The sequence below is a fragment of the Meriones unguiculatus genome, chromosome 4, assembly GCF_030254825.1.
Source record: "Meriones unguiculatus strain TT.TT164.6M chromosome 4, Bangor_MerUng_6.1, whole genome shotgun sequence".
In the NCBI taxonomy this organism is placed as follows: domain Eukaryota; kingdom Metazoa; phylum Chordata; class Mammalia; order Rodentia; family Muridae; genus Meriones; species Meriones unguiculatus.
Window position 1 is genome coordinate 32,167,618 of NC_083352.1, and position 18,602 is coordinate 32,186,219.

The 18,602-nt window shown below is 39.1% G+C and overlaps 1 long non-coding RNA gene across 2 annotated transcripts; it reads right to left on the bottom strand.

Annotated features, from left to right (window-relative positions):
* Positions 1 to 1,107: 1,107 nt before the first annotated feature.
* Positions 1,108 to 14,882, bottom strand: LOC132653616 (uncharacterized). Of its 2 annotated transcripts, XR_009591366.1 has the most exons (5): positions 14,779 to 14,882; positions 14,569 to 14,651; positions 9,945 to 10,040; positions 6,544 to 6,666; positions 1,108 to 2,108 (listed from the first exon to the last, which is right to left on the bottom strand). It is a non-coding gene; the product is annotated as an uncharacterized LOC132653616 (long non-coding RNA). The 2 variants fall into 2 exon arrangements; XR_009591365.1 differs by lacking the exon at positions 14,779 to 14,882 and having other exon boundaries at positions 14,569 to 14,715.
* Positions 14,883 to 18,602: the final 3,720 nt, after the last annotated feature.

The following is an 18,602-nucleotide window of genomic DNA, read 5'->3' on the forward strand; positions in this document are numbered from 1 at the left end:
TTTATTTTATTTTTTTAATTTGTGATAAAAAAATAACCTAAAATTTTCTCTTTCCACATTTTAAAGGTCCAGTCCTTAATGAATCAAATACATTCATAATGTTGTGCCAACAAAGGGTGGAGGGAAAGCAATTCTCCCAGTGGGCAAATCCCTATAGTTTTCTGGAAATTTTACATGCCTTGAAGGATGAATGACCAGATGTACAGACTGATGTCAATTTTGGGTGAGTGGCCTCATTTTGTTCAAATGTCAGGAAGTTGGAACAAAACTGGATACTGGTGATGAAAGCTAATAAAAATATTTCTTGGTTGGTGTCTCAAAATGAGCCCACAGTGTGAAGTTATTTGTGTCCTTTGAAAACAGTTTGTGACACTCTTACCAATCATAAAGACATGGAAATCTATTTATGACACCACTTACCAAACCTTTTCCTTTCTTACTCTTCTTCTTCCTTCTCTGCTAAATTTGTAAGCCCTTTGCATTAAATTCTGTTAATTTGCAATACTATTGTGGGCTGTTTGTATCCACATAAAACCCTATGTTGAAGTCTTATCCCTAAATATGACTATAGCTGAAGACAGGTCCTGCTAGGAAGTAATAAAGGTCAAATAAAATCATAAAGCTGCTGCCTGAATCAAATACAGCTAGTTCCCTATTCTGAGGAAAGAACAAAAGTCTCTTTCTCTCATCTCTCCTCCTCCTCCTTCTCTCTTTCTCCACTCTCGTCTCTTCTCTCCTCCCTCTCCCATTTCACAAAGAGAAAGTATATGTCAATAAGGTACAAAGAAAGCCCTTACAAACAACTAAACTCTACCAGACCTTTATCTTGAACATACAGACTCCAAAACTCAGTCTGTGGTGGTTGTTTTATATCCCAAGATTGTTCTATAATCCCAAGATTACTAGTATAAATATTTAGTTGGTTTTGCTCCTTGTATTGATTCCAATCTGATTGAGATATTTATTATAATATAGCTTCTGAAAAATCTAAGTATTTCAAGATTTTTTTCAGCTATTTTATTTTACTTTATTAATTACAGTTTATTCACTTTGTATCCCAGCTATAGCCCCCTTCCCCGCCCCCTCCCAGTCTCACCCTCCCTCCCTCTTCTTCTCCTATGCCCCTCCCCAAGTCCAATAATTGGGGAGGTCTTCCAGTCCATCAGGCCTCACCAGGACTGGCATCTTTGTCTTCCTCTGTGGCCTGGCAGGGCTGCTTCCCCCTCAGGCGGAAGTGATCCAAGAGCCAACCCATGAGTTCATGTCAAAGATGGTTCCTGGTCCTATTATTGGGGAAACCTCTTGGATACTGAGCTGCCTTGGGCTACTTCTGTGCAGGAGTTCTAAGTTATCTCCATGTGTGGTCCTTGTTTGGAGTATCTGTCTCAGAAAAGACCCCTGTGCCCAGACTTTTTGGTTCTGTTGCTCCATTTGTGGAGCTCCTGTTCCCTCCAGGTCTTTCTATCTCCCCCTTCTTTCATAAGATTCCCTGCACTCTGCCCAAAGTTTGGTTATGCATCTCGGCATATGTTTTGATACTTCACTGCTGGGTGAAGTCTTTCAGAGACCATCTGTGATGGGCTCCTGTCCTGTTCCCTTTTTTCTCCCTCTTCTGATGTCCATCTCATTTGCCTTTCTGAATGAAGATTGAGCATCTTACCCACGGTCCTCCTTCTTGATTAGCTTCCTTAGGTGTACAGATTTTAGCATGAGTACCCTGTATTATATGTCTAATACCCACTTATAAGTGAGTATATACCCTGTGTGTCTTTCTGCTTCTGGGATACCTCACTCGGAATGATCTTTTCTAGATCCCACCATTTGCCTGCAAATGTCATGATTTCTTTGTTTTTAATTATTGAGTAATATTCCATTGGGTAAATGTACCACAATTTCTGTATCCATTCCTCTACTGAGGTGCATCTGGCTTGTTTCCAGCCAATCTCTTTTATGAACATTGATGCAAAAATACTCAATAAAATGCTTGCCAACCAAATCAAGAACACACCAAAGATATCATCCACTATGACCACGTAAGCTTCATCCCAGGCATGCAGGGGTGGTTCAATATATGGAAATCCATCAATGTAATCCACCATATAAACAAACTGAAAGAAAAAAACACATGATAATCTCCTTAGACACTGAAAAAGCATTTGATAAAACCCAACATTCATTTATGCTTTAAGTCCTGGAGAGATCAGGGATACAAGTCACTTACCTAAACATAGTAAAGGCAATATACAGCAAGCCTATAGCCAACATCAAACTCAATGGAGAGAAACTTAAATCAATCCCCCTGAAATCAGTGATAAAGCAAGGCTGCCCACTCTGTCCATACATCTTTAACACAGTACTTGAAGTCCTAGCCAGAGCAATAAGACAATTAAAAGAGATCAAGGGATTCAGTTCGGAAAAGAAGAAGTTAAAGTATCACTCTTTGCAGATATGATAGTGTACATGAGTGACCCAAAAAATTCTTCCAAGGAACTCCTATGACTGATAAACACCTTCAGCCAAGTGGCTGGATACAAAATCAACTCAAAAAGATCAGTAGCCCTCCTGTATACAAAAGACAAAAGGGCTGAGAGAGAAATTAGGGAAACAACACCCTTCATAATAGCCATAAAGGACATATTTCAAGATTTTTAAACTTTAGAGTACAAAAGCACTCACATGACTATAATACCCAGATCTCATCTCCCCAAACTTCCATGTTCATAGAGATTCTTCCTCTGAAAGAACCATGTACGCACACATCATTATGCCTGGCTACATGGGCCTAGATTCAGATGTAGGCAGGTACACTAAGACAAAATTTGCAGCTCCAGTGTTGGAGCCACACGACTGCAGAACACATCCAGCACATGATCGAGGGAAAGCTTTAATCTACCTCAGGTTCTGATTAAAAAGTCAAACTTGCACACAGTTTGGATTCCTCAGTGTAACAATGCCAGCTTCTGAAATTCTAATAGTGTGTTTTCTTTTTTCTCCACGACGGGGATGAAATCAACAGCTTCATTCAGTGGCTATCTTACTAGATCTTATCCCATATCCTAACCACTGCCATTGTCAACAACTCTGAAATTTTATCTCATCTTAGTCAGCGTGACTAAGATCAACAAAATAACTGACAGGAAACACTGGGAAATATATGAAGAAAGGGAACCCTTATCCACTGTTGGTAGGATTGCTAACTGTTCCAGCCACTCTGTAAATCATCGTGTATAATCCTCAAATAACTAAAAATAAGTCTGCCACAGGAACCAACGACATTACTCCTTGGCATATGCTCACAGGATTCCACATATGTCTTCAGCCATGTTCACTGCTACTCTATTCACAATAGCTACAAAATGGAAACGCTTTAAATGCCTTCCACTGACAAATGGAATGGATAACAAAAATGTGGTACACATACACTATGGAATACTATTCATCTATAAAGAAAAATTAAATCAGGACATTTTCAGGTGACTAGATGGAACTTAAAAAGGTCATACTGGGTTAACCCAACCCATAAAGGCAATGTCACACATTATCTCTCATCTATGGCTCATAACTATCTCTAGATTGGAGTGGTTAACCTGGAGTAGCCATAGAAATAAGGAAAATAAAAAGGAATGGGGTTGGAGCTAGAGTGGGGAAAAGCAGCACACAGGTAACATGAAGGAGGAATTGGGATATACATGGAGGAAAGCTTTCATTTGGAAGCAGAGAGAGAGTTCAACATAGGAGAGAGAGGAGGTAAAATAACACTAAAGATGTTCGATAAAGCCTCAAGAAATCATATTATTTTATAATTACCTACAACCACATAAAATCCATATAAGTATGGATACATACATATGTATATGGGTATATCTTAAGTGACATTATGATATTTGGGCTGACAGTGGTCCTCATAAGAGCCACAGACTAACAAAAAAATCCTAGTTAAAGACATGAGAAACCTCCATTTGAGTTGTTGTTCAGGTTAGTCTAAGTGACTCCTGAAACAATATAGGCCACTGCTGTTGTTGTCCTTGGTTGCCTCTTAGAGGTTGAAGATAAATCCCTATTGTTAAAGACAGCACATTTCTGAAAAAGACTTAGAAATCTGAGAAAGAAGTAACCTGAAAACCTCCTCCTCCCTGTGCTCTAGCTTTTATAGTACAAGAAGACGGCATACAAGATGCCAAAGAAAGAAATCCATCATAGTCCTATCTAGCTGATACATATGAACCACAACAACGACGTGAATAGCAAAGTATCCTTAAAGGTACAATAGCTGTATTTACTTATATCTTGATGGTAACCAGTAGCAAAGGCCTGTTCAACAGGAGGGAAAAACCAGTCCTGGTAGTGGAAACTTACCAAGTATCTGAGACTGATGAGGTCATGACCTTTGGTGAGAACCTACTACCACCACTTTAGAACAATAACATAATTCCTAACTGTATTCTGAATATTTATCTTTATACCTGCAGATAGGGTTATCTCTCATCTTTCATCAAATGCACTTCTCTTTCCAGAAAATGGAGACCATTGCAGAAAACCAAGTGGTCATAATGCAAAGAATAACTAATTATGGAGAACCCAGCCACAATGACTACATCTACCGCACAACCCTTGTACCTAAGGCTCAGGGAATATCAAAGAAGGGAGGGGAGGATCTTTACAACCAGAGGACCAGGAAGTCCATTGAGGTTGTGCCTTGTAGAAATGATGGGAAGCTACACTCGTGATACCTCAATAATATGACTGCCTGTGTAAGACCTAAACAATGACAATGGCAACAGACATGCTAATGCATGAAATAGAAGTGTCATGGTGTTCTGTTTCTATAGAAAGAACAACAGGCATCTAATGACTTTCCAAAGAGGGAGAATTGCTATTTCTTAGGAATGAACCCCCTACTCAGTTATCCAACACAAGCTGGTTAGCCCCAAAATCAAATACACACAAGCAGCACTACACAGACTCAACAGGCTTTATTGGAATATTTATAGCACATAATAACTTAAAAAAGAAAGAGGTTCTTCTCTGCTTTCATTCTCTTTATCTTGTCAATTATGGCTTTTACAACTAATAAAATATTTTTTTCTACAAGATCCAGCCTGTTTTGAAGGGATATTCTATAGTACTTCACAGGTAATGTTCTATTAAAAAGTGCTTAACATTGTTTCAAATTTTATTTACAAACACAAAATGTGTTTTTGGTATTTAGGAAATGGAATGAGTAAAGTAAGTTTACATAGTTAAGCCTTACTAAATGCAACACTTCTTTTAATTTGGTTGGAGATGCTGAAAAATGAGAATCATATATAAATGCATATTTTTATCAGCAAACACTTTGAGATTTTTGACAAACTGTTCCCAGTGTTATTCTTGAGTTGTATGAGGGTTTCTTGGGGCAATAATGAGTCATTCCAAATATTGGCTCTGCAGGAAAATCCTTTCTTTCATTCTCTGGCAGGGAGGATGTTTTATAAACAAAACCAGTGAACATGACTTTTCAAAGCAGTGAAAAAAGTGATGCATGTAACTTGCTGAAGGCCAATTATGTCTGCATTTGGATTCAGCAGCATCCACAGACTATTGAGATATTGAGCAGGAATAGCAGAATTAGAACCCTATTGTTCTGCTATCAGAGTTTTTTAGATACCATGATCTTTTTAGATTGTGAAACAGTGCTCTAAGCATGTAGAAAATATGATGACCTAATAGTCATAAGTAGAATACAGTAATAACAACAATGTGTTTATGATTATCTACTTAATTAAATAGCTGCTCCTGAACTTCAATCCGTAAGTATTTGTTTATTCAGTTTGGTATTAGATACAACAAACATAAAGAATTTTTTTAAAAGATGGATAAGAGAAAAATTTTAGATAGAGGTGCTTGTACTTTTGTATTTCTGAAAATTGACAGAAATTAGCACATTCCAGTTCAGCTGAGAGGTCCAACTTTTTGAAAGCATTGCTTTGAGTTAAAGAAGGGTAAAGTAACTGACCACAGTGACTGTGCTGAAAACTTTCAGGTTTTGTGAAAGTCTTTCTTCACCTAACAAAATATCACCAATCTAAAGCAAAACAAAACAAACAGCAACAACAAAATTATTGGCATGGTGGCTATTTGAATTATCAACTGAAGCTTCCTCCTCTTGGTTTTCTTTTCCCATTCTGTTTCCTCCTACTCCTCCAGCAGCTCTGATATCTTTTATTCTATACAAAGAAGCCAGACATAAACTAGAGCCAGAAAGCCTTGAGCATCAACCGTTGAAATGTGAGTCGTGGCACCTGATGAAGATCATGCTCTCTGAATCCCAACAGCATGGATCTGATTATCAAAAGCCAAAACATAAGGGAAGAAGACAAAGTTTATCCACAAACAAATACAGAATATATTCATTACTTCTGGGTGGGAGAAAAATGAAAAGCTCATTTAGCTTAGCCACACAAGAAGATGAAGGAGTTTTCTCAGGGTTGAGGAAAAAACAAATCACAGTGGAGAAGAAAGCAAAAGCATATATGAGGGCCTGGATCTCGCCTTGCTTCCTACCTTAGCAGAGTGTAGGTGGAGAAAACAACTGGAAATCTAAGATGGGCAAAGTTTTCCTTCTCCAGCTTTAACTCAGGATACTGCAAGACTTGGAGAAAATGTGCATGAATCCTGGCCAGCAATCTGTAAGAGAGACATCCAGAAAGCAGGCCCAGGGAAAGCCCCTCATCAAGAACTGGCAGGACATTACTATGAATTCTGAAAGGATGTGAATGAAAACACAGCCAGAGGGCAGTAAAGAATCAGACTTCTAAACCTGGGGTGGGGTCGGGGGTCCCAGAGTAGCCAGCTGGCAAATGCTATGTTAACCTGACACAGGCTACAGTCATCGAAGAGGAGGGAGCCCCAGTTGAGAAAATTCTCTCTAAGATTCGGCTACAGGGAAGACTTGGGGAATGTTCTTAATTAGTGATTGATGGGGTAGGACCTAGCTCATTGTGGGTGGTGCCATCCCTGGGCTGGTGGTCCTGGGTTCTACAAAGCAGGCTAAGCAAGCCATGAAGAGCAAGCCAGTAAGCAGCACTCTTCCGTGGCCTCAACACCAGCTTCTGTATCCAGGTTTCTGTTTTTGTTTTGTTTTGTTTTGTTTTTGAGTTCCTGTCCCAGCTTCTTTCAGTGATGGATTATGATCTGGAAGTATAAGCTGAATAAACCATTTCCTCCCTAACTAGCTTTGGTCATGGTGTTTCATCACAACAATAGTAACCCTAAGACATGCTTACATGTCTTAAGACATGCTTAGCTTAAGACATGCTTAAGACAAGCTTACATGGGATGAATAATCAGGGTATTTGAGAGGACTGTGGTCATTTCTGGACATGCATCAGGCCATAACCCTGAAGCCTGAGGGAATATGTTCAGAAACTGCCAGAGATGAACTAAAGATAATCTAGTGTTATGTCGTCCTGACCTAAATGTTATTTAAGTTACCTTCGCTGTAAAGCTTGTATCACCTCCTCTGCAGAAGGGAGGGAATGCTGAGGAAGAATCTATACTGATTGAGATGATAACCGTTATCCACTGAGCTGTGAGCCCTCAAGGTCTGAGCTGACCTTGAATCAGAACATTCCTTTGTCACCACCATGGAAAAGGAGAATTTGAAATCAGGTTAATTATGAAGAGATAAATTTTCAATGTTACAGACCTGTAACATGCATTATGGGTGAAAGGCAGATGCAATATTTGCTCACATCTGACAAATTCCTACTGTTGAAGGTCAGTCTCCTGTCCACATTCTCAAGTGAGTTTATTGATCTCACTCAGCCTTTCTTCTTCATATAGGCTCTCTTCCCTCATATTTACTTCTCTCTTCAGTTAACCTTAGAGATTCCTTCAGCTCCTCCTCTGTCCACATGTAAACATATTACACCTTCAGTATGGCACATGCATCCACTAAACAGAATCCTTTCTTAGAACCCTTAAGGGTTAGTGTGGCAGTTGGTTTTCATGGCATTTAGAATCATTCTGAAAACACTTCAGGGTGATCTGAATTTGTTGACCACATTCATGCCGTGCCCTGTGATTCCAGATCCCCAGGAGCTGAAATCACAGGCTCTTGTGACCCGCCATGCTAGTGCTAGGAACTGAGCCTAGGCCCTCTGGAAGAGCCATCAGTGCTTTTAACTGATGACCCATCTCTCTTGCCCCCTCCTTCACTGAGAAGGGAAGACTCATCCTAATATAGGTGGCACCATCCCATGGACTGAGGTCTCGAACTAAATAAAAAGGAGAAAACAAGTTGAGCAGTAGCATTAATTTCTCTCCTTCTTCACTGTGGACCCAATGCCTATATGCCTGGTGCCATGCCTAGCCTACCGTGACAGGCTGCACCCCCAAACAATGAGCCAAAGTAAACTCTTCCTTAAGCCACTTTTTGTCAGGTAATTTGTTATAGCGGAGAGAAAAAGTAACTAATGCAAACAGTGTGATTTTCCACTAACACTTATGAACCAGCAATGTGGTGGTTATCTTATTTATATCCACCGTCCTAGTTAGGGTTTCTATTGCTGTGAAGAGACCCCATGAACACCAAGAAAAGCATCAGTTTTGCCGTGGAGCCAGCTGGAGCTGACCAGACAAACTGTGTGTGCTTCAGAGGGCAGAGCCAGACAAGTGATCCAAGCCCTTTGGAAAAGTCCAGAATATGGTGATTAGATCTAAGACATCGTATGCTGAGATCCACTGAGTTTTTTACAGTTGGAGTTTGGTTTTGCTTTGATTTTACTCTGGTTCTATCCTCTCGAAGCATTTAACTTATTTCTTAAAAAAAAAAAATTTATAGGCATCCACAGCTGAAAGACTTTCAAGTTTTTTTTTTTTTTTTATTTAGCTTTTTAAAGAGATCGGATATTTTAAAGAGACTGAACTTTTAATGTACTTGATTTGTAAGAACTGTGGGACTTCTAAAGTTATTTGTGTTTTATATTGTGATGTTAATATTAATATTATATCTTGGGGAAAAATGAGAAAGGGAAGGTTATAATTGAAAAGTTATGTGTTTGTGTGCCATGTTGAGAAGGGGTCATTTCTGCTGGCTAGTTTTATGTCAGCCTTACACAAGCCATTGTCATCAGGGAGGAGGGAGCCTCAATTGAGAAAATGCCTCCTTAAGATCTGGCTCTAAAGCATTTTCTTAATTAGTGATCAGTGGGGGAGGCCCAGCCACTTTGGGTAGTGCTGTCCCTGGACTGGTGGTCCTGGGTTCTATAAAAAGGCAGGTTGAACACATCATGAAAATCAAGCCAGCAAGCAGCACTCTACCTGTCCTCTGCATCAGATCCTGCCTCCAGGTTCCTGCCCTGCTTGAATTCCTGCCCACACTGCTTTTGGTAATGAACTACTATATGGATCTGTGAGTGAAAGAAACCCTTTCTTCCCCAAAGATACTTTGGTCATGGTGTTTCATCAGAGCAATAGTAACCCTAAGATATCCATCTTACAATAACACTAATTAAAAAGCAAGATGGTCAACAAGAAAATTGAATGAAACATATAAGTCTAATAAAATCATCTCTGTGTACCCTTATTTCCAAATCCTTCACTATTAGTCATTGTATTGCACAGACTCTAGGCCTTTGCGTATATATTAACAATCTTCATCCTCATCTGGAGGTTTGGATTTTTCTGATCTGCTTAACCCATTTCGCTGGTTAATGAAACAACGGCTGGCTGGCTCTGTCTCACCACAGTAAGAGATAACTATCTGCTTTCTTATTTGGCAACCTGATCAGTATACTCAGCTGCTTATTGCTTCCTGAAACCTGGGGAGATCTTGGAATTACCCTTTGGTGACAACAGTCATTTCCTGCCCAGAGTTTAAACTACATTTTAATCCTGCACATCTATTAGGGGAATGTGGCTGTTGTGCAATGTGACAGCTCAATCATTTTAGATCCACCTACCATGTGGATACCATGGTCTCCCAAAGCACTGGTCCCACAATCTCCTTTGAGCAGACACCTTTAGAAGGTATTTCACTTATATGATGTTTCAGTGTTCTCACGAAATAGGGGAGAAAAATAGTTATATAAACAAGTGCAATCATAAAATTCTTGGCTTCAGTGAACTACTTATTTCAGCATGCCTATTATTTCATAGAAAACAGATATTTCAAATACATTCTTGTTACTAAAAAGACTACACTTACATCAATTTTAACTTTCACAAGCTAATTCTAGTTTCAAATTATATATTTTAAAGCAATTTATTACAAATTTGAATAATTCTAAAAATAATAGCTTTAAAAACAACATTTTGTTAGCAATTATCACTGGGCAGTAAGGTCTATTAAATTCAAATCCAACTTTATAAACTTCTTTATTTGAAAAAAAATGTCTCATGTCAAGTTTAAGAATAAACTATAGGAGTTGGAGAAGTGACTCAGCAGTTAAAAGTACTTATTCTTTCTAATAATTTGAGTTCATTTCCCAGCACTCACATAATGGCTCACACCCATCCCTCTCTCCAGTTCCCAGTGATCCATTGCCTTCTTTTGACTCTGAGGGTATCAGACATACATATTATACAAATATATGCATGCAAGCAAAACACTCATACATGTAAGATAAAATAAATACATCTAACTTAAAAGAATAAAAACATAGATACAATTCATCATAGTATTAGACTAAAAATAAAGCAAAACTGTATTTTCTTCTTAACAGATACAGAAAAGTCATCTCACAAAATATAATATCTATTCCCAATTTAAAATAATAGGTGACTCTCAGCAACTTCAGAAACAAGAAATTTCCTGATAAAGTCTATAAAGATGCAGACAAAACAATCGTACACATAAAATAAATGATTCTAAAATAAATTTAAAAGATATTTGTCATGTGAATTGTGGAGGACTAAGGGTCAACATAAAATTTGTAATCATAAGCAGTAGCATCGAAATGGTTTGTAAATATTTTATTTTTCATAAAAACTCTATGAAGAAAGACTACAGACATTACCATAATCATGAGGGAAAAACTCTCTTCCCCCTCCTCCCTGAGGAGAAGTTAACTAAATTACAGAGCTGAATTCAGAATCTCGCTAACTCAAATTCCCACGCCCTGTCCTTCCACTGGCATGTTGATAAGGTCATTGTGTTACTGCTGATACTGACGTGACGCTGAGCTGGCATCACATAGTTCATTGACTTCTTCAGCCAAGGGTGGGAGGCCTCTGAGTCCTGATGTCATGGACACACGTATATCCTACGTCTGTGAAATGATAGTGATTTACGTCACAGCAATAGTAGCTGACGTTAGTAGAAAATTACAACATAGGAGGAATGTCAAATAGGAGAAAAAAAAAATAACCTGAATCTAGATTTTTCAAATCATGTAAGTTTCTGTATCTTCTCCTTTTCTTTCGCCTCCACTCTCCCTTTATGCCAAATAAAAATTTCCAAATGATTAACTTGGAGAAATAATTGGCTCGTGAATAAGGCTTGAAGATTTCAAAGTCTAAATGACTTGGGAGTTTCTGGCAGCCTCTTAGAGAAACGTGGGGAAAGATCTGGGGTCTATGTGAGTTCATTTCACATGGTAGCTGCCTGGCAAATGTTTGTTGAATTAACAAATTATTCAAATCAACAAATATTTGCTGAGCTAAACTCTGTGGAGGCTTGGGGAAGAGAAGGTCTTGTCCTCCCGAGTCAATGACCTCACTGAGGAAAATCAGCATGGACACCTAAGCACTTGTTTGGGGCCATAATAAATGGTAAGTAATTGCCAGTTTTGGTGATGGGTAACAGAAAGAAAAAAGTTTTATAGCAGAAAACAGCCATTCAATGAAAGCTGATCAAGTGAATGGTTATGGGGAAGATGACCTCAATCTAGCCTTAAAGAATGGCTAAAGCTTTGGATGGATGTAAAAAAAAAAAAAAAAAAAAAAAAAGTCCCAGGGTGGGGTTGGTGAGGGTGCTCCCCTCAACAACTCAGAACAGAGAAACACAAAAGCCATCTATGGAAGAGGCCATTTGTCCATTTCAGACAGGTACTGTTTGAGATGAAATTGCTTATGCCAGAGCAGCCATTGAGCTTTAGTTACAAATACCAAGAAGCAAAATGGAGGCAAGGTGTAGGGTGTTATGGATGCCTAGCAGGTTGCCTGGGTCCAATCCCCAGGACTGCAAACAAAATAAAATCAAAGCATCTCAAATACTCTCTGAGACCTTGGATACTAAAAAATAAACAAATTAAGATAAAAATCGAAGTAAAAAATCTGATCATTGTCTTTTTTGTGGTTTTCTTTTAATTACTTCATAAAACTTCATCCTAAAGAATTGATGGAAGGCTGATGAGATGGCTATGTGGATAGAGGTGCCTATCCCCCAACTCTCGTAAGCTGAGCTTTATACTTGGTACCCATATTGTAGAATGCAAGAACCAGCTCCCACCTGTTCTCCTTTAAATATAAGCACACACTCTAGCATAAAATTGGGCCCCCACAGTTTTAAACACACATGCATACACACAAATGTAATAACTTTTTAAAAAACATGTTCTTTTTTTTTTTTTTTCAAAGACAGGGTTTCCCTTTGTAGCTCTTGCTGTCCTGGAGTCACTGTATAGATCAGGGTGGCCTTGAACTCACAGCAATTCACCTGCCTCTGCCTCTATGAGTGCTGAGATTACAGGCATGTGCTACTGCACCTGGCTTGAAAACCATATTTTTAAAAAATAAATGTCATTTGGGTGAGTAATTACATTTTCCTAGAGTTTTGTCTCTATGATTTAAAATTTAAAGTATAACCCTAAACACGATTTTTATGAGTAAAAACTAAAATATATAAGTTACCAAGAACTTACCTTTTCCTTCATGAATATGAATACTCAATATGAGTGTTGAAATCAGAACTCCCTGTGTGTCTTTGTGTCTACGGCCATCTTATGTCTTGTTTTCAGTTAAGACTGTATTGTGGGGATAGTTGTTTTCTGCTTGCTTCTCTTTAACTGACTAGCTGTGTATCAATCTGGTTCATTCTAGTAACTCACGGGCCACTTCGTTTTCTGAAGCTTTAGTAACAAGCACTCCTCTCCACTTGTTCTCAACCTGTAGGGTCAAATGACCTTTTTACAGGGTCACGTAGCAGATATTTCCATTACTGCTCATAACAGTAGCAGAATTATAGTTATGATGTAGCAATGTTATGGTTGGAGGTCACCACAACGTGAGCAACTGTGTTAAAGGGTCGCAGCATTAGGAAGGTTGAGAATTTCTGCTTTCCCCAGAAGTGGGCCTTCAGTTTGCTGCATGTTGCTTATCTGTAGTTAAACGACAATAAACAGGAGTGCCTTTTTCCTAGAAGTCAATTCCTTTTTTAAAAACATGGTTTTCTGGCACAGAATGAAACAGGGGGGAAAGCTTTCGATTGCTGAGGGAGACTGACAAAAGGAAACAAGACACGACTGGACGAAACTTGTCTTCATCCTTCCGAAGCTGGAGCATGCGCCCAGAGAGCATGCTAAGAATAGAAGGAAGTGTTTATTGCTGTTTAATGTAGCTGTGAGACCCAGCTGCAGATCTTCCTGTGGAAACAGTCCCACACTCTGCTCACCCCAAGAATTCTTTTCTTCCAACTAAGCAAATCCCTCCTGGTCCTAAAGTTCACAGGATCGTGGAAACCCAGAGATCCTGTAGGAGCATCTACCCAGCATGTCTTGTCTCCTACTAAATATTCACAGTCACACAGGATACTTGACACTTAGCCGTGAGTAAAAGATTCGGTCAAATTAGAACTCTGTGTCTTAGGGGGAGGGGTGGCTCAGGGGGAGCTGGAATAACCAGCTTCTCTGTCCCTGGAAACTGTCTACTCATCTTTCAAAACCCAGTTCTAAGTCTCCTCAGCTATGAAGGCTTTCCTAATTCTCCGAGGAAGTGCTATGTCCTGACCTCATGTTCCCCTAGAGAACTCAGCCCATACTCCTACCACAGGCTTCCTATTGTGTATTACAGTATTGTTAGAAGTCCTCCCTAATTTTATGGAACCTTCCCCTATCCTGGCTGGCACTTGCTGCTTATTTAATCAGCAGTTAACAATTGTTGCTTGGGTGGCATTCCAGAATAGCCCTGCAGCCCCCTTCCCTCCAACACAGTCTCAGCTTGGATTCACATCTAAGTTGAAATAATTACGTGAATAATAATTTTAAGACCTGTGTCTTTTAGAAAATAAACTAAATTAGAATGGGTGCTTACTTTTAGAAGTCTTTAATGTGTGTTGAGTAAATTATTAACCACAACCGACTATTCATCAAATTCAAAGCATAAGAGGTCATTCAGAATTCAGCTCAAAAAAAAAAAAATTAACCAATGGGCTCAATTAAAGTAAAATAAATAAGTAAATAAATAATAAAAAATAAAAAATGAAGTGCCTGCTTTCTTCTGTCTTTTTATTTTGTGTGAAGTTTTTTCTTTGTCCTTTGTTGACTAGATTCATCTTTACAATTATTTTTACACTTTATGGACCCCTTATTCTTATGTAATATCACACACCAAGGGCTGATGGGATAGCTTAGTGAGTAAAGTACTTACTCTGAAAGCAGGATGCCATGTGCTCATACACCCACGTGTCCATGCAGAAAAACAGGGGGATCTCACACGCAGGATTTTAGGGACTAGGAAGAATAGAGTCTAATATTAAATACTATGCTAATATACATACACACACGCTTCACTGAGGTGCTGCAAGTACAAGATGTCAAACTGCTTAAATTCAATTTTTATATCATTAGCTCTACTCACGTGTTTCAATCCCAGGGCAAATTTGGAACTATTTACTCTGGGAACTCTTGACCGTATTTCTGATGTCACCCCAGCTGTGATGTGAGGCCCCAGCACTGGCTTCCTGTTTGTTCTGTCCGCTATCTTCTCTATTTAAAATGAGGCACACGATGGCAGATATCCATCCTCCATGGAATTAACTACTAACCTGCCAGAGAGTGGGGCTCACTACTAATGTTCGCCAGATCTTTGGATAAAATTCAAACCCACAAAACTTGATATGAGCAAATCACAGGCATTGTGAAGCCAAACCTAAATGCAGTGAACTGGATAAGGCTCAGGACTCGGAAAGTCTGGTCTTGAAACTTCTGCTGGAAGTACTGACTTTTCCCTATAAGCTTCAAGTATTAATATCTGCAATTCTTTATTAGAGTAAATAGTTGTTCCTTGGAAAAAAAATCATGGAAGACTTAAATTTTTTATTTGATTTTTTTTCTGCATGAATTCAGAGAGCATATTCAATTTTTAGACACACATAAAATGTCTTGTTTTCTTATTTCCAATAGATGTAAGGCACATTTTCCCATACAGAGTGCTGCTGTCCTCCCTCCCCCACAGAATCATAAAAAGCATGTCACATTTACATATCTGTATCTACAGATGCAGCAGATTTCTTTTGGTCTTTTTTGTTAAATCAATTCTTCTACAAATGGTTTTCCTTTAGCTTGGAGATTTTCACCTGTTTCTTTCTTTGGGTGGAGGAGATTGCCTTCAGAGCCTAATACACACTAAGCACTTGTTCCACAATGAACTGTACTATACCAGTCCCAGAATGTGTAGACATGTGTTTAAATGTCCATGTACACATTTGCTAGAACTCATGTAAGAAAAGTCACAGAGCTATATTAGAATGACATGATAAGCAAATTGGCAAAAGGTCTTAGTAACTACTTGAAGCCTATGGAAGCAATTATTTGAGAATACTATACAATGGGCTAGAGAGATGGCTTAGCAGGTAAGAACACTGGCTGCTCTTCCAAAGGAGCTGAGTTCAAATCCCATCACTTCGTGGGGACTCATATCCATCCATATGTCTAGTTCTAGGGATCTGACACTCTCTTATGGCCTTTGTGGGCCGCAGGCATACACGTGGTAAACAGACATACATGCAGGCAAAACACTCATACATATAAACTAATACAATAATATTAATATAGAACATATGTTTTATTTTATCGTGACACATCTCAGCCCTACCTACCCATTCACATGGATGTTGAAGCCTTGACATGCCAGGAAAAGACACTCATATATATGTTCAAAGATATATATATATATATATATATATATATATTACACTCACACAACTGAATATGAAAAATCTTGGAAGATCTTTTTTTGTAAAGATTTTATATTTCTAATTGTGTGCATTTGCACTTGAGTACAATATCCATGGAGGACAGAAAATGATATCAGATCCCCTGGTGCTAGAGTGACAGGTGGCTGTGAGCTGCCCCACACAGGTGCTATGACCTGAACTTGGATCCTCCTTCAAAGCAGCATGTGATCTTAACCACTAAGTTATCTCTACAGGCTGTGGAGACCCTTTATTGCAAACTCACTAGATCAGTTTGGTATATTCCAGAAGTTTGTGAGCATATTATAATGTTGAGTCTTATCTGAGCAAATCACGGCACAACATTATGTCGTTCCCCACAGCCTCTGAGGTTTGAGATGCCCTGAAACTTAAAATGCAAAACCAAACAATACCAAGCTTACCCACTCCATTGGCAAAATGCTTGCAAACATTCTCATCTATACCCCACCTCTCTCTTTAAACCAACAGGACAGGTAACGGGGTAACTTCCCAAAGCTTCTACCTCCTAAGTGCTAGTTTTGAAAGAGAATGTTAGAGCCCTGATTTACTTTCTCTCCAAGATGCAACAAGGTGAGACATGGGTACCAAGAGTCAGGCTCCCTTTCCAGTCCTCCTGGGTTCACAACCTCCTGGTGTTCCTATTCCTTAACCCAAAGGGCCACAGTGTCATGTAGCATTTCAATGTTTCCCATGACATCTGGGTTAGAAGAGGCACCCCCATATGCTATGATGAAGAGGTAAGATTTCTTTGCACGGCGGTTTTTCTGGGTAAACAGAAATATAATGCAAGGAAAGACACAGGTGGCAGAAAACAGTGCTATGAAACAGAATGGCATTTGGCAAGAGGCATGAGTCAACCCCCTTTCTCTGGTGATGATGAAACATTGCAGCTGCATGTAGCCTAAACTCCTCTCCCTCCATGGAGTTACCCCTACATGGATGGGTTACTGCTCCTGAGGGAGCTGATCACTTTACTGTGTGTATAACCGTGCCTGGTCAGGAGATTGTGTTCCAAGGGAAAGTCACTTTTAGAGTTTGTTTTCCCTCATTGATCTCCATACCCAAGGCCACTGAAAGTACGTCAAGTGACAACACTTTCAGGACATCTGTGTCACAAGATGTTTGACACTTTAAGTCAAGTCAACAATGATTATTCGAATCCATTTGTGTTGTGTGGAAAGCCAGCATGGGTAACCATCTAGTTTTCTGGGGGAAGAATCTAGGGGAAAGGAGGTTGCTTATGAGATAAAATTTTATTTTGTATTGTAAAAGACTGTACATCTTGTTAGTAATATTCAATGGGTGTCCAGCCCTTTACTTTCATAAATAATTATTTTATAATTTTCATTGTCTAATTACAATTCTCTGAACCTGTGCAATGATAACATGATTCCTCTTAGGTTCATTGGTGTTTTTCTTCCCCTTGCCAGACATTCCCCAAATTGAGACTCTTTCACAACTTGAAAAGCTATTAAATTACTGAAGAATACCCCACTCTGCTATTTAGACTTTTCTTATAAGAATAAAATCTAATGCTTAAATGAGTAAAATATCTTACTTCCCAAATACATGAAGACAGTATCTGAATGATGGAGAGGGTGAGTCATTTTTAATAGCCAAGACATCAGCTAATCATATGAAGAAGGAATCAAAAAACAGGAAAGTTGTCCCTTGCTGTTTGTTGCAGTGGGTGGACTCCAAAACCTGTCTCACCACTACCTGTTTGAGGAAGCAGAAATCAGGAGGTGTGGGTAGGGGTGTGGGATTTCAGATATGAACTCAAAAGAGAATTCTACCATTAACAATTCTCATTAGAAAGATGGGAGGGTGGTTTTTAAATCACAATGGGCAAATCTGAAATTTAGTAAATTTTGGAGTGTGTCTCAATTTTGTTAAGCTTTTCCTCTATCCCTTTCCTGAGATCACCTTGTGAAACAACTCAGACTAAGATGAGTCAAGCAACAGCCAACTGAGAGAACTGAATAAAAGAGTAAATAAAAAAAATATTAAACTGTTCTTCAAATATCAAACCCATGCAGCCTCTATGGTGCTTCATTAATGGTGGGCATGGGGGGGGGAAGGGAGGAAGGGGTTGTTTGCTCCATAGAAAGAAGCTGGAATGTCCTGAGGGCATGTCCCTGCACTGAAGTTGGATGAGGCTAAGTACGCTGAGTGGATAGTGGCCAATCTGATGGTGAGATCAGGGAGGTGGGGAGGAATGGCTACAGAGAATCAATGATTGGAAATCAGTGTAGCAGGTGGAGGACAAAACATTCTTTGGGTTCATAGACCTTTAAAAAAAATCAACAGAGGGGACTGGAGAGACAACTCAGCAGTTAAGGGCATCACCAGCTGCTTTTCTAAAGGACCCACGTTCAATTCCCAGCACCCACATGGCAGCTCACAACAATCTGTAACTCCTGTTCCAGGGGAGCTGACAACCTCACTGAATACACAGGCAGACATG